We start from the raw sequence: 12,772 nt of genomic DNA on the forward strand, positions 1-12,772 counted from the left end.
TAGAGGCAGGTGAAACCTAGTAGAAGTAAATAGTCACTGGAAGAATGCCCTGGAAGGATTTATCTTCTTTCTGATCCCTTCCCACCCCCTCTCTGTCTGGTTCCTGCCTGCCATGAGCTGAACAGCTTTCTCTGCTATGCCCTTCTGCCGTGATGTTTTGCTTTGGGGCCAGTGACCACAAACTAATCCTCTGAAGCCATGTGCCAAATTAAATCTTTACTCTTCTAAGTTCTTCTTGTTATGTATTTTGGTCATAGTGACTAAAGAGCTGAATAACAGTCAAAGTGTCTATTTTTATGCCAATTCAATGCTATTTTGATTAGTATAGATTTGCAATATATTTTGAAATTAAGTAGCAGGATGCCTCCACTATTTTTCTTTTTGCTTCAAAGTAAATTAGCTATTTGAGGTCTTTTGTGATTCTTTACAAATTATAGAATTGGTTTTTTTTCTATTTCTGATAAAAATTCCATTGATAGAGATTCCATTGGAATTGAACATTGCTTTGGGTGTATGGACATTTTAACAATATTAATACTTCCAATCCATGAACATGGAGTATATTTCTATTTATTTGTGTTATCTTCAACTTCTTTCATGTTTTACAGTTTTCCGTATACAAATCTTTCACCATCTTGGTTAAGTTTACTCCTGAGTATATATTTTTTGATATCACTATAAATGGGATTGTATTCTTAATTTTTAAAGATAGTGAATAGTACACTATTGATTTTTGTATGTTGACATTTTTTTTATCCTGCCATGTTCACTGAATTCATATTAGTTGTAACATATTTGGGGTGGAATAATTAGGATTTTATAAATATATAAAACCATGTCATTAGCACACAGAGAAAATTTAATTACTTCTTTACCTAGTTGAGTACCTTTTATTAATTTATTTTTCATGCCTAATTGCTTTAGCTGAGACTTCCAATACTATGTTGCATAGAAGTGGCGACAGTGCTTTTGTTGATCTTAAAGGAGAAGTTTTCAACTTTTTGCCATTGAGCAAAATGTTATTTGTGAGCTTGTCATACATACCCTTTATTGTGCTGAAGTATATTACTTTAATACTTAATTTTTGAGAGTTTTTTTAATCATCATGGCTGTTGAGTTTAGTCAAAGTTTTTCTGTATCTCTTGAAATGATCATGTTTGTTTTTCATTTTGTTATTATGAAGAATCATATTTATCGATTTATGTATTTTGAACCCTTCTTGTTGTATCCCAGAGATAAATCTTGCTTATGCATGATGAATCCTTTTAAGTGCTATTAAATTCATTTTGCTGGTATTTTGTTGAGGATTTTAATGTCTGTATTCATCAAGAATATAGGCTTGTGTTTTTCTTTTCTTGTCATGTCCTTGCCTGGCTTTGGTATAAGGCTAATACTGACCTCCTAAGATGAGCTTGGAAGCATTCCCTCCTTTTCACATTTTTATTTACTACTACATGTCCAGCAACCACCAATATCTGAGATATACTAGTTGCTTTTCAAATATTAATGAAATGAATAAATGTATTATTCTTCTTTTCTTGCCACAACAATTACCATAAAATTAGTAGCTTAAAACAATACAGACTCATTCTCATAAACTAGGAAGATGTAAGTTTAAAATAAAGTATTGGTTAGCCACATTCTTTATGGAAAATTCAATGGAGAATATGTTTCTTTGCCTTTTCCAAAATCTAGAGGTAGCCTGCCTTCCTTGTCTTAGAGCGCCTTCTTCAATATTCAAAGTGTGTCATTCCTACTACTGGAATCCATCACCATTTCTTCTTTGTCTTGCTTTTGTTTTTTCTGTTAGAAGGACTCCTCTGTCTCTCTGTAATCAATGATTGCATTGATCCACCTGAATAATCCAGGATATTTCCAAATTTTATGGTGCTTAATTTAATTATATCTGCAAAATCATCTTTGGCATATATGGTAAACAGATTAGGATGTGGACATCTTAGAGTGGTAATTATTCTGTCTACCATAGTGTGTGCTCTAGCTTCCAAATACTCATTTATGTTCATTATGTTCAAAATATATCCCCCAAATTCTTAACCCATTAAAGCATCAAAGTTCAAAATTTCATCTTCTGTCATTACTTTAAAAGTTTGAAATCTCCTCATCTAAATAGTCTAAACCAGATATAGGTGGAACTCTGAGTGTGGTCCTTTCTGGGGCAAAATTCTTTCTCTGTCTGTATCTATGAAACTAGAAAGTTATCTGTTCTTAAAATGCAATGATAGGGCAGGGATAGAATACCAAGTATAGACATAAAACTTAAAACTGTTTACCAGGAAATAGGAAAAAATAAAGGAATAAGGAATCAACAAAACAATCCAAGTAGGAAAATTTCATTAGGTTTGAATATCTTGGAACAATCCTGCATTGGTTCCTCAGAATGGATCTCCATCTTTAAGCAATGCATGACTGTATTTAATGGCTCCCATTGAATTAATTAAATCTATGAGAATAAAACCAACCAGTCGCATGAGATAATAATAAGAGGCATGAATTAGTCTTTGTTCATAAAACAATTCACAACTTCAGGGCTGGGGATATAGCTTAGTGATAGAGTGTGTGCTCATCATGGACCTGTGTTCAATCCTGAGGCTGGGAAAATGTTTAAGACAATGATTGAAGCCCAAGGCTTTTCTATGTGGTTCTCATGTAAGTGAAATTTATATTGAAATATAACAAACACACAGAAGCATTCAGATAATAAATACAGAGCTTAAAACATTTAAAAATGAACATACTACATAACTATTGCCAAGAAGGAGAAATTGCCCACTTCCTTTCCCTTCCTAAAATTAGAATATCCAACCAATAACACCACAAATTAGTTGTGTTCCTTTTTGAACTATACTATAATCATACCATTTACTCTGTTATTTGGCTTTATTTTTGCTCAAAATTATTTTTCTGATATTCAAGCATATTGATGGTTGCCATAATGGACTAGCTATTTTCATATGTGTATAGTATTTGTTATATCAATGCACCAAAATTAATTTGTCCAAAAATTAATTTGTCAAAATTAATTTGATGGATTTTGGGGTGGTTTCTATTTGGGGGCTATTAGAAATAGAACGTTATGGATACACTTGTGCTTTATCATCCTTTGGTAGACATGTTTATTCGTTTTTTAGGATATCTATTTTACTGAGTTGTAGACTTACTAATTTATAAGGTATTGTATAATAAGCCTTAGTAGAAACTGCAAAGGGTTTGCATTAATTGGTATAGCTTTATAATGTTTTCCAAATGCTGATAAAAATATGCATTTGCATTAGCAATGTGTAAGAGTTCTAGTCCTTCTACATATTTTTTTTACCAAAGCTTGTCAACATGTTTATTTTCATCATTTTTTGTGTGTGTATTTACTGGGATATCACTATAGTTTTATTTTTCATTTCCTTAGTGACTACTGAGGTTGAATACCCTTGGGTTTTTGGTCATTTGTATTTCATCTTTTCTAAAGTGCTCTTTCAAGGTTTTCCTCATTTCCTTGTTGAATTTTCTGTGAGATATGTGTGTGTGTGTGTGTGTGTGTGTGTGTGAGAGAGAGAGAGAGAGAGAGAGAGAGAGAGAGCACGTGAAAGAGAAAATGTGTGTGTATGTGTGCACGTACACACACATGTGTGCATGTTCCTTTTAATTACTTTGTGGGAATTCTTTACAAATTCTGGATAAGGACTCTTTGAATATTGTACATATCTTCTTTCACATTGTGTTTTTTTCCACACTGCAAATGATGCATTTGATATACCCAAATTCTTACTTTTAATGAAATACATGTTTTCATTTTTTTTACCTTATGGTTATTATTTTCTTATTTTTGAGAAAACTTTGCTCTCACCAACATAATGAAAATATGCTCTTATGATTACTTGTAGAAGCTTAATATTTGTGTACTTTGATCTCCAACCTAATTGTGATTAATTTTTATGTTTGATGTGTGGTAAGGAGTCAAGAACATTGCTTTCCATAGGGAGAACCAATGGACCCACAAAGACCATTCTGTCTCTACTTGAAGTGTCACTTTTGTTATGGATCAACTGACAATACATGTGTAAATTTATTTATTGATTCTACATTTACTATCCTTAGTCTATAAGTTTATCCTTATACTATTATTTCATTGCTTAATTATTATGGCTTTAGAATAAGTCTTAATGTCTAGTTGTGCTGTTTACTTTTTATTCCTTCATGGTTGCTTTATTATTCTTTGACTTTTGTATTTGCACATTAAATTTTAGAAAAAAAATCATCATTTTTGATTGAAAAGATTATTGGAATTTTATTAGAATTGTATTGTATCTATAGATTAATTTGGTAAGGATCAAATTAATTTCTTAGGTCTTTAAATCTGTGAGCAAATTTTGGAGATTTCAGGATAGAGATCTTCCCAATTTTCCATTAGATTTATTCTATCTGAAATATTGGAATTTTATAATGCCATTTTACATGGCATCCACTTAAAATTTCATTTTCTATATTTTAATTTGCTATTGCTAGCATATAGAAAGAAAAATGACTTCATTCGTTGATCTTTTGGAATTGCTAAACTAACTAAAATTGATTAATATGGACTATATTGCTTTATATTTTCTATGTATTCAATCAAGCTATATGTAAATAAAGGTAGTCTTTATTCCTCTCTGCAATGATTGTGACCTGCAGTGTAATACTGAATATCAATGGTGAGAGTGAATACGCTTTTCTCACTTTTGATTTCAGAGTAAAGAGTTTCAATAATTCAACACTAAATACTATTTACTCATATGCATGTGTTTTATTTTCAGAAGCTTCTTGTTCTCTTAAAGATGCTCTCTTCTAGTTTTCCAAAAGGTTTTATCATGATTGGATATTGAATTTGGTCAGATGTATTTGCTGTGTTTACTGATGGAGGATTTTTTTTCACATTTATCGTGAAACATTTAAAAATAAAATGTCTCACCAGATGTGCATTTCTATAAAACTCCCAATGTGATCATGATGTTTTATCCTTTTTATGGATAACTGCATTTGATTTGCTAATATTTTGCTCTTGTTTAATAATTACACATCTATACATAGGAGAAAGCTTGGAATGTTTCCTCTCCCAGTGGTTTTAACTTATTTTGCATGTGCTTTCTTTCTGCCAGCAATGTCCCTCTCCTCTCTTTCTTCCAGGGAGCTAGACCTGCTTTCTTCTGTGGTTTTCATTGCACCAGCAGGCTTTACCACCTCCACACAATACTGGGAGGGGAAGAAGAATGCCCAGCAATTTGGGAGGTGCTCAATTCATCTTCCTTAAATTAAATGGGGCTATTCTTAGTTCCTTAGGAATATAATCAGATAATAATGTGGAAGTCTTACTCTTCATTTTTTAATCTTATTACATCCTTTCCCAATTTACTCTCAATTCAGCTACTTAATGATGAAAATAAACTACTCTTATTAAAATGCATAGTTTAATTATCTCCTGGCAAAGAGATTTTGAGAGCTAAAACATAAGCTATACTTTCAACTAGCCAAACATGGCTAGAATGCCCCAGATTCAATCTCTAGAGAGTTATATGAAGAAAGAAACCACTCCGTGCCATCCAGAATGCCATGCTTTATACTTGACAGAAACCAAAGTCCCTTTGGCTTTTCTTCAGTAGTAGTTCATCACAAGCCCATTTATCATCTCTAGATATCTTATAAAGTTATCTTGACAAATAACACAAAATGTTTGTACTCCAATAAAATGGAAGAAAGAATTTTAACTTTTAGGTTTAATAAATACCAACCATGGGGAAGTTCTCCAAACAGAGCTTTGACTTGCTGTAAAATGTTATAACTGCAAAATGCTTACAGAGGCTAGATTTCTTTTTCTCCAAACCTCAAAAAATCACTTTTACAAAGATAAGAGTTTTATCAATCACACCATTCTAAAGCAGTTAGGTCACATTTCTATGACTTGCATCAGTAATAAATTTCTTAAAAAGTATGAAATCACAGATATTTTCTAGAAAATATGAATTCTCACAAGCCAACCAGAATTTACATCCACTTTCTCCTCTTCATTTGACTGAATTTGTTCTAGTTATTTAATTTTTTGATATAGGACTTAAGACTCAGCACCTGATTTTATGTTGTTGTATGTGAGAGAGGCTGACAACTTAAAAAAAAAAGCTTGTTCTTTTACACTAGAAATTTCTTAATCCTTTTTTTTGGTTTTAAAATATTTTCTAGCTTTATTTAAATAATTTACAAATAATTTACAAGTAATTTACAAATAAGATGTGCAACAGGATGCTTTGATGAATATACACATTATGAAATGATCGTCACAAACTAACACATCCATCACCTCATATATTACCTTTTCTGTGGCACATTCCAAGTACACAGTATAATATTATTAAGTACACTAAGCATGCAGTATGTAGGTCCCCAGAAATTACTTAATCCACGTAACTGAAACTTCATACCCTTTGACCAGCATCTAATTTTCCCCACCTCTCAGCTCCTGGCAACTACCATTCTGCTCTGTTTCTCTGAGACACTTTAAGATGGACACTTTTAGATTCCTTAAATAAGTGAAATCTCACAGCATTTGTCTTTTTGGTCTGGTAATTTCACTTAGCATCACATCCCCTAGGTTCATCCATGTTCTTGTAAATGAAAGAATTTCATTCTATTTTTTATTCTATGTTTAAAGCTAAATTATTTCTCTGTATGTATGTGTGTGCATAAATGCATGTTTTCTATGTATGTAAATATTTATATACATCATAATGCATATTTATTATCTTCTTTATTCATTCATCTGGTGATGAGCACAGGTCTATTCATAACTTTGCCAATGCAAATAATGCTGCAATTAACATCATGTGAACAGTCTCTGCATACTGATTTCATTTCCTTTGTGGTGTTTACCGAGTTGTGGGATTGGTAAATCTATATGGTCCTATTTTTAGGGTTTTAGGGAACCTCAATACTGTTTACTATATTAGGCACAAGAATTTACATTCCTTCCAATAGCATAGGAGGGTTTCCTTTTCTTACCATATTCACCAATGCTTGTTCTCCTTTGTCTTTTTGATAATATCCATTATAATATGTGTAAGGAAATTTTTATTGTGTTTTAATTTGCATTTCCATGATAGTTAGCTATTTTGCACATTTTTTCACACATGTTTTGGCCATTGCATGTTTTCTTTTGAGAAATGTCTTTTCAGATCCCTTACTCATTTTTAAATTATCTTTTTTTTTTTTGCTATTGAGTTGTGTGAAGATCCTTATATATTTCAGATATTAACCCATTATCAGACATATGGTTTGCAAATATTTTCCCCCAATCTATAGGTGTCTTTTCATTCTGCTATTTCGTTGGCTCTATTGAAGCTTCTTAGTTTGATGCAATCCCATTTTCTACTTTTGCTTTTTCTGCCTATGCTTTTAGGGTCATTTCCAGAAAATCATTGCCCAGATCAATGTCACACAATTTTCCCCTATATATTTTTTTGTTTTAGGCTTTACAGTTAAGACTTTAATCCATTTTGAGTTGATGTTTACATATGGAGTCAGATAGGGTCCAATTTCTTTCTCCTATGTGTAGATACTGGGTTTTCCCAGCATCAATTATTGAAGACTATCTTTTCCTTCTGTGTTCTTGGCATACTTTAATTGGTCATAAATGTGTAGTTTAATTCTGGATTCTCTATTCTGAATGTTCCTTTTGTCTATAGTTTTTTATTAGAATACTCTTGAATTTTGATTAATATAGCTTTTTTGTTATATTTTGAAATAATTTTATCACTGGACACTTATTTTTATTTTGTTACCTAACATTTTTAGATGATATATTCCAGGTCTCTTCAAAATAAATACTATACCAACAAGTGATACTTACTTAAAAACAAATGCAAGGTTTATCCATAATTGTTCTATATTACAAACATGCATTCTAAAGTTAAATAAAATTGAAAATAAAAAGTCTGAGGAACAGCAATGTATCTCAGTGAGTCAATGGCAATTTGGGGTGTGGTTAAAAAATGAAATACCCTGAGTGCTTATTAATCCATCTTAATGATTTTTCTTTTCTTTATCCCAATAAAAGTATAATTAACTAATATGAGTTTATTATCATTCTCATATTTTCCTCATGTGTCAAGAGCCTTAAAGAAATGAACTGAGCAAAAAGGTATCAAAAATGAGAAATGAAAATTAATATCAGAGAATCTCTGTTGCTGGATAACATGAGTATTACAATTTGTTTTAGTGACACAAGTGTCCTCAAGTTGCAGTTGGAAAGTTAAAGAATACCTAAAACAATAAAATATCACAGAATTTTGCAGAAAATAAAAGAAATTTAAAAACACTTGGTGTAGAACATTTCATAGAAACCTAAAAGAGAAAATGTCCTACTAGTGAGATATTTAGGTTCAATGATTTTGCTGATTATGCACATATTTTTGCATCATTGCATACTCTGCATCTCAAGTCTTTACTGCATATAATGAAGGTACTTGTCAATATGAAGCTGTGAGTTATTAAAAAGCCTTATATTGCATGGTTGTCAAAGCATGAGACTTTAAAATATATTTAGAAATCCATTTGGAATAAAGCTCATTTCCATCAATACATAAGTTAATGCAATCATTTTAGTGAATTAATTATTGTTGTTTTCACTCAAGTATTTTTTCCATTGGTGGTGCTTTCTATTATGAGTGTCCTCAGTACATATCTATGACATTCAGCAGAGGAGAGGACACTGAGAAATGTGAGGCATGAAATGTAACTTCCTTGAGAGCACAGATCTTCTTTTTCCTAATTCCTCCCATATACCGGATATTCAGTGAGTGCTCCACAAGTATAAAATAAATGAACAATCTGCTCTTCCCAACGCAGTGTCATGTATTCAGTAGATGACAATTATCACTGCTAAATCTTATATGCACTATTGCTACTTCAACCTCAGCTTTCTGTAGGAAACGTGAAAATAAAAGGCTTAATTTAAGAAAATATTCTGATGAAATAGATTGAAATAATTTTCCTCACCTCCTTTTAAATTCTATTTAAATCCTACACCTGTTATTTGGATTTAAAAATTCTATACTGTGCAGGGCACAGGAGGTTATTTGCATAGGAAATACTTCAAAAAGCTGACAATTTAGCCATGGTAATCAAGAGTTGTTCAGTCTCATATAGTCTGTTAAAAAAAGTGGGAACAGCAAGGTGTTTTGTGTAACTTAAGATATAGGTGGAATTTGAAATTTAGAACTAATGATTTTTTTTCAGTCTGCTGGTAATTTAAAAGAAAAGTAATATCACCTGACTTCCCTCTGAAGCATGCATCCTGAAAAATCTATAGTTCCAGCAATCCAAGGAAGTCCAACCTCCTATAAATGAAGAAATAGAAAGTGATTTTATTTTTCACTTTTGCTATACGTGTTTTTTTCTTGAAAAATGCTGTCTGAAGTGGGTAAAGGGAAAGTAGTCCAGGCTAATAATTTAGACTAAAAGTACATGCATCGAAGTTACATTGAAAATGTCATAAAAAGTCATCTTATGTGGGAGCCAGGTTAGTCATTACTCTAAGAAGTTTTCCTTAAAAACAACTTTAACTGAGAAAATAGCTGAGGTAATTGCATTTTTTATTTTCTTTTATTGCACAAAATATCAATAAATACTGCTGGTCTTAAGCATTTTCTATTCAGAAGCAATTTTTATTCTTTTCTATTTCTAGGTGTATCACCACTTTAAATTGTTAAAAAGATTATGTTATAGGCACACTTTTCTGATTCAAAAAGTCTTTGAAAAACACATTTTGCTATGGTCATTAAGAAACAGGCAAATTATTTTATTCTTAATATTATAGCATACAATTTCTTATCCTCCTTTATCATGCTTTCTTTTATTTCTTTTTTAAGATCATAAGTACCTTGTATACTAGGTTTAACTGTTTATATAATCTCCAATATATAATTAATGCTTTCTGAAAACAATGATGCTATTCATAATGTATTTTACAAATATAGCAATTTTAACTGTCTATTAGTCTATTTAATCAAGGACAAGCCAAGATCGTATTTTATTTTATTCAGGGTATTGACAACTGGTGATAAACAAGGTAAACCTTGGAGCCTTAATACAAATGGCTCTGCCTTGACGGAGTCTGCTTCTTTATTCCTTTAATCCCTTATTTCTTCCTTGATATGTGATAATGTGTTATACTTACCTATGTATATGTAATTACATTTTGAGAAACTATGACATCTGCATTCCCTCCTGTGTTCCCCCATTACTCTGAGCACAGAAGTTCCTCAATAGTTATTTTCTTGTGGCATAATGATTGCACGACTAGCTATTATATCAGCTTCTTGGAATCCATAATGCTGTTTTAGGATTTGGGGGGAACATTAAGTGTCATCTATTAAGCATAATTACATTGAATCTTGAAATCATGGGAACAGATTCGTTGACTCACTTGACTAAATGCTATTTGGGACACAGGGCCTGGGAGTATACTGAGTGTTAGGACATGGTTTGTATTACAACATCCTCATAAAAAATCCATTAAAAACGGTATGCCTATAATCAAGCTCTGTACATTTTCATGCAAGCCACAAACTAAAAACTATGTCTACCATATGGACATTTATAAAATCACAGGGACTACTTGGAGGAAGGAATGACCTACGCTTCTAATACACTCATAGTACAAGCAACCCAAATTTACTATCTGTGTGTCTTCATCTGTGATTCATAGACTTTAGAATTTCTTGGATCAGAAAAATTCCAAAGGAGAAAATGTTCTTTCAAGTAAAGAATTTGAAAATAGTATCTCTTAATATCATCATGTCCCAAAGACATACTTTAAAAAAGTTATTAAAACACAGAATAATGAGGGATTCCACATAGTAGACAAAGTTGGCTTTTTGGAGGAAAACTGATGTTTTAATTTTATAGTATTAATATTTGAGGCATAAATAGAATCAAATATTTGCTTCCTAAGTCAAATGTCAATTTATGAATTTTAGTCTGTAATTTGGTTTTGAAAATATTACCAAGGTTTGGGTAGTATTTTTTTTTAAGTTGTAGATGAACTCAATACCTTTATTTTATTTATTTATTTTTATGTGGTTCTGAGGATGGAATCCAGTGCTTTACATGTGCTAGGCGAGGACTCTACCAATGAGCCACAGCCACAGCCATGGGTGGTACTTTTTAAAGCAAATTATAAATGAATGTTTGGCAAATCATACATAATCCATTCTATTCCTCTACTTGAGGGTCTTTGGTAAGCCTCTATTAAAACAAATTGTTGTGCTTACTTCAGCAGCACATATACTAAAATTGGAATGAGACAGAATTAGCATGGCCCCCATGCAAGGATGATATCATCCTTGAATGAGTTTTGCTGGGACATCAACTCTGGCAATGTAAACCAGCAGAGTATGGACTTGTCCCATGTCTCCTCAGTGCAGCTTCCCCTGCACTCTGAGGACATCCACAGGTACCACTGCATGCGACTGCCACCTGGCCATGGATGTAACCTCACCAGCATGTCCACAATAGTAAAATGTGCTAGCAAATGAAGTCATCATTCTGTTAGTGCTGAAGATAATGTGTACACCCTGGCGCTAGTATTTGAAGGACCAAATCAAGAGAAAGTTTCAGAGTATGAAATGAAGTTAATAGATTTAGATGTTGAACAACTTGGAATTCTAAAACAAGAGTACAGCTGTGTGTTAAAGATGCCTTCTGAGGCCGAATGTTTTATTTGATATGAGGATGCTGACTCATAATGGTGATGCAGGTGGGGAGCATGGGAAGAATGGAGGAACTTTAGTTAGGGCAAATGGGAGGGAGGGGAAAGAGGGGGCAAGGGGGCAAGAATGGTGGTGGAATGAGTTAGACATCATTACCCTAAGTACATGTATAAGACACGAATGGTGTGAAAATACTTTGTGTACTATCAGTGACTTGAAAACTTGTGCTTTATACATGTAATATGAAATGAATTCTGCCATCATGTATAACAAATTAGAATAAATTAAAAAGAATAAAGATGGTGCTCCTATGAGAAAGGGTATAAGCATGACAGAAAATTCCAATCATCTTGCACAGAAAGAATAAAACCTTAGGAAGAAAAAAAAAGATGCCTTCTGATGAATATGTACATATATGCCAAGACCTTAGTCACAATGGAGATGTTGTTGTAATACCCTGTGCAGAAGATGGAGTGAAATTTTCTGCAAATGGAGAACTTGAAAATGGAAACATTAAGTTGTCACAAAAAAGTAATGCTGATAAAGAGGAAGAAGCTGTTCCCACAGAGAAGAACAAGCCAGTTCAGCTAACTTTTGCACTAAGGTACCTCAACTTCTTTACAAAAGCCACTCCATTCTCTCTTGGAATAATACTCAGTATGCCTGCAGATGTACCCCTGTTATATAAAATTGTTGACATGGGACATTTAAAGTACTATCTGGTTCTCAAGATCTAGAATGAAGAAGGATCTTAGGTATTATTAAATTCTGAGGAAATAAAACTAAGCTCTGCAAACTGCTTCTGAGATGCCATCATGAACTGAAAGTCTTTATTGCCATCAAATATGTACATATAGATATGTACATATCTACATATGTAGATGTTTTCTGTAAATAACCTATTTTTTTCTCTTCATTTTCTGTACTTTTTTTTTAAATTTTTTATTGTTGGCTGTTCAAAACATTACATAGTTCTTGATGTATCATATTTCACACTTTGATTCAAGTGGGTTATGAGCTCCCAT

General features: G+C 32.3%; 1 protein-coding gene and 2 pseudogenes across 1 annotated transcript in view; 2 read left to right on the top strand and 1 right to left on the bottom strand.

Moving 5' to 3' along the window:
* Ralyl (RALY RNA binding protein like) overlaps positions 1-12,772 on the bottom strand; it is a 354,882-nt gene that overhangs the window by 216,874 nt on the left and 125,236 nt on the right. The window lies entirely within an intron of this gene.
* Positions 11,302-11,394, top strand: LOC114106555 (U6 spliceosomal RNA; annotated as a pseudogene).
* On the top strand, positions 11,370-12,502 carry LOC114101473 (proliferating cell nuclear antigen pseudogene; annotated as a pseudogene).

Source organism: Marmota flaviventris, chromosome 15 (assembly GCF_047511675.1).
Source record: "Marmota flaviventris isolate mMarFla1 chromosome 15, mMarFla1.hap1, whole genome shotgun sequence".
NCBI classification, from domain to species: Eukaryota; Metazoa; Chordata; class Mammalia; order Rodentia; family Sciuridae; genus Marmota; species Marmota flaviventris.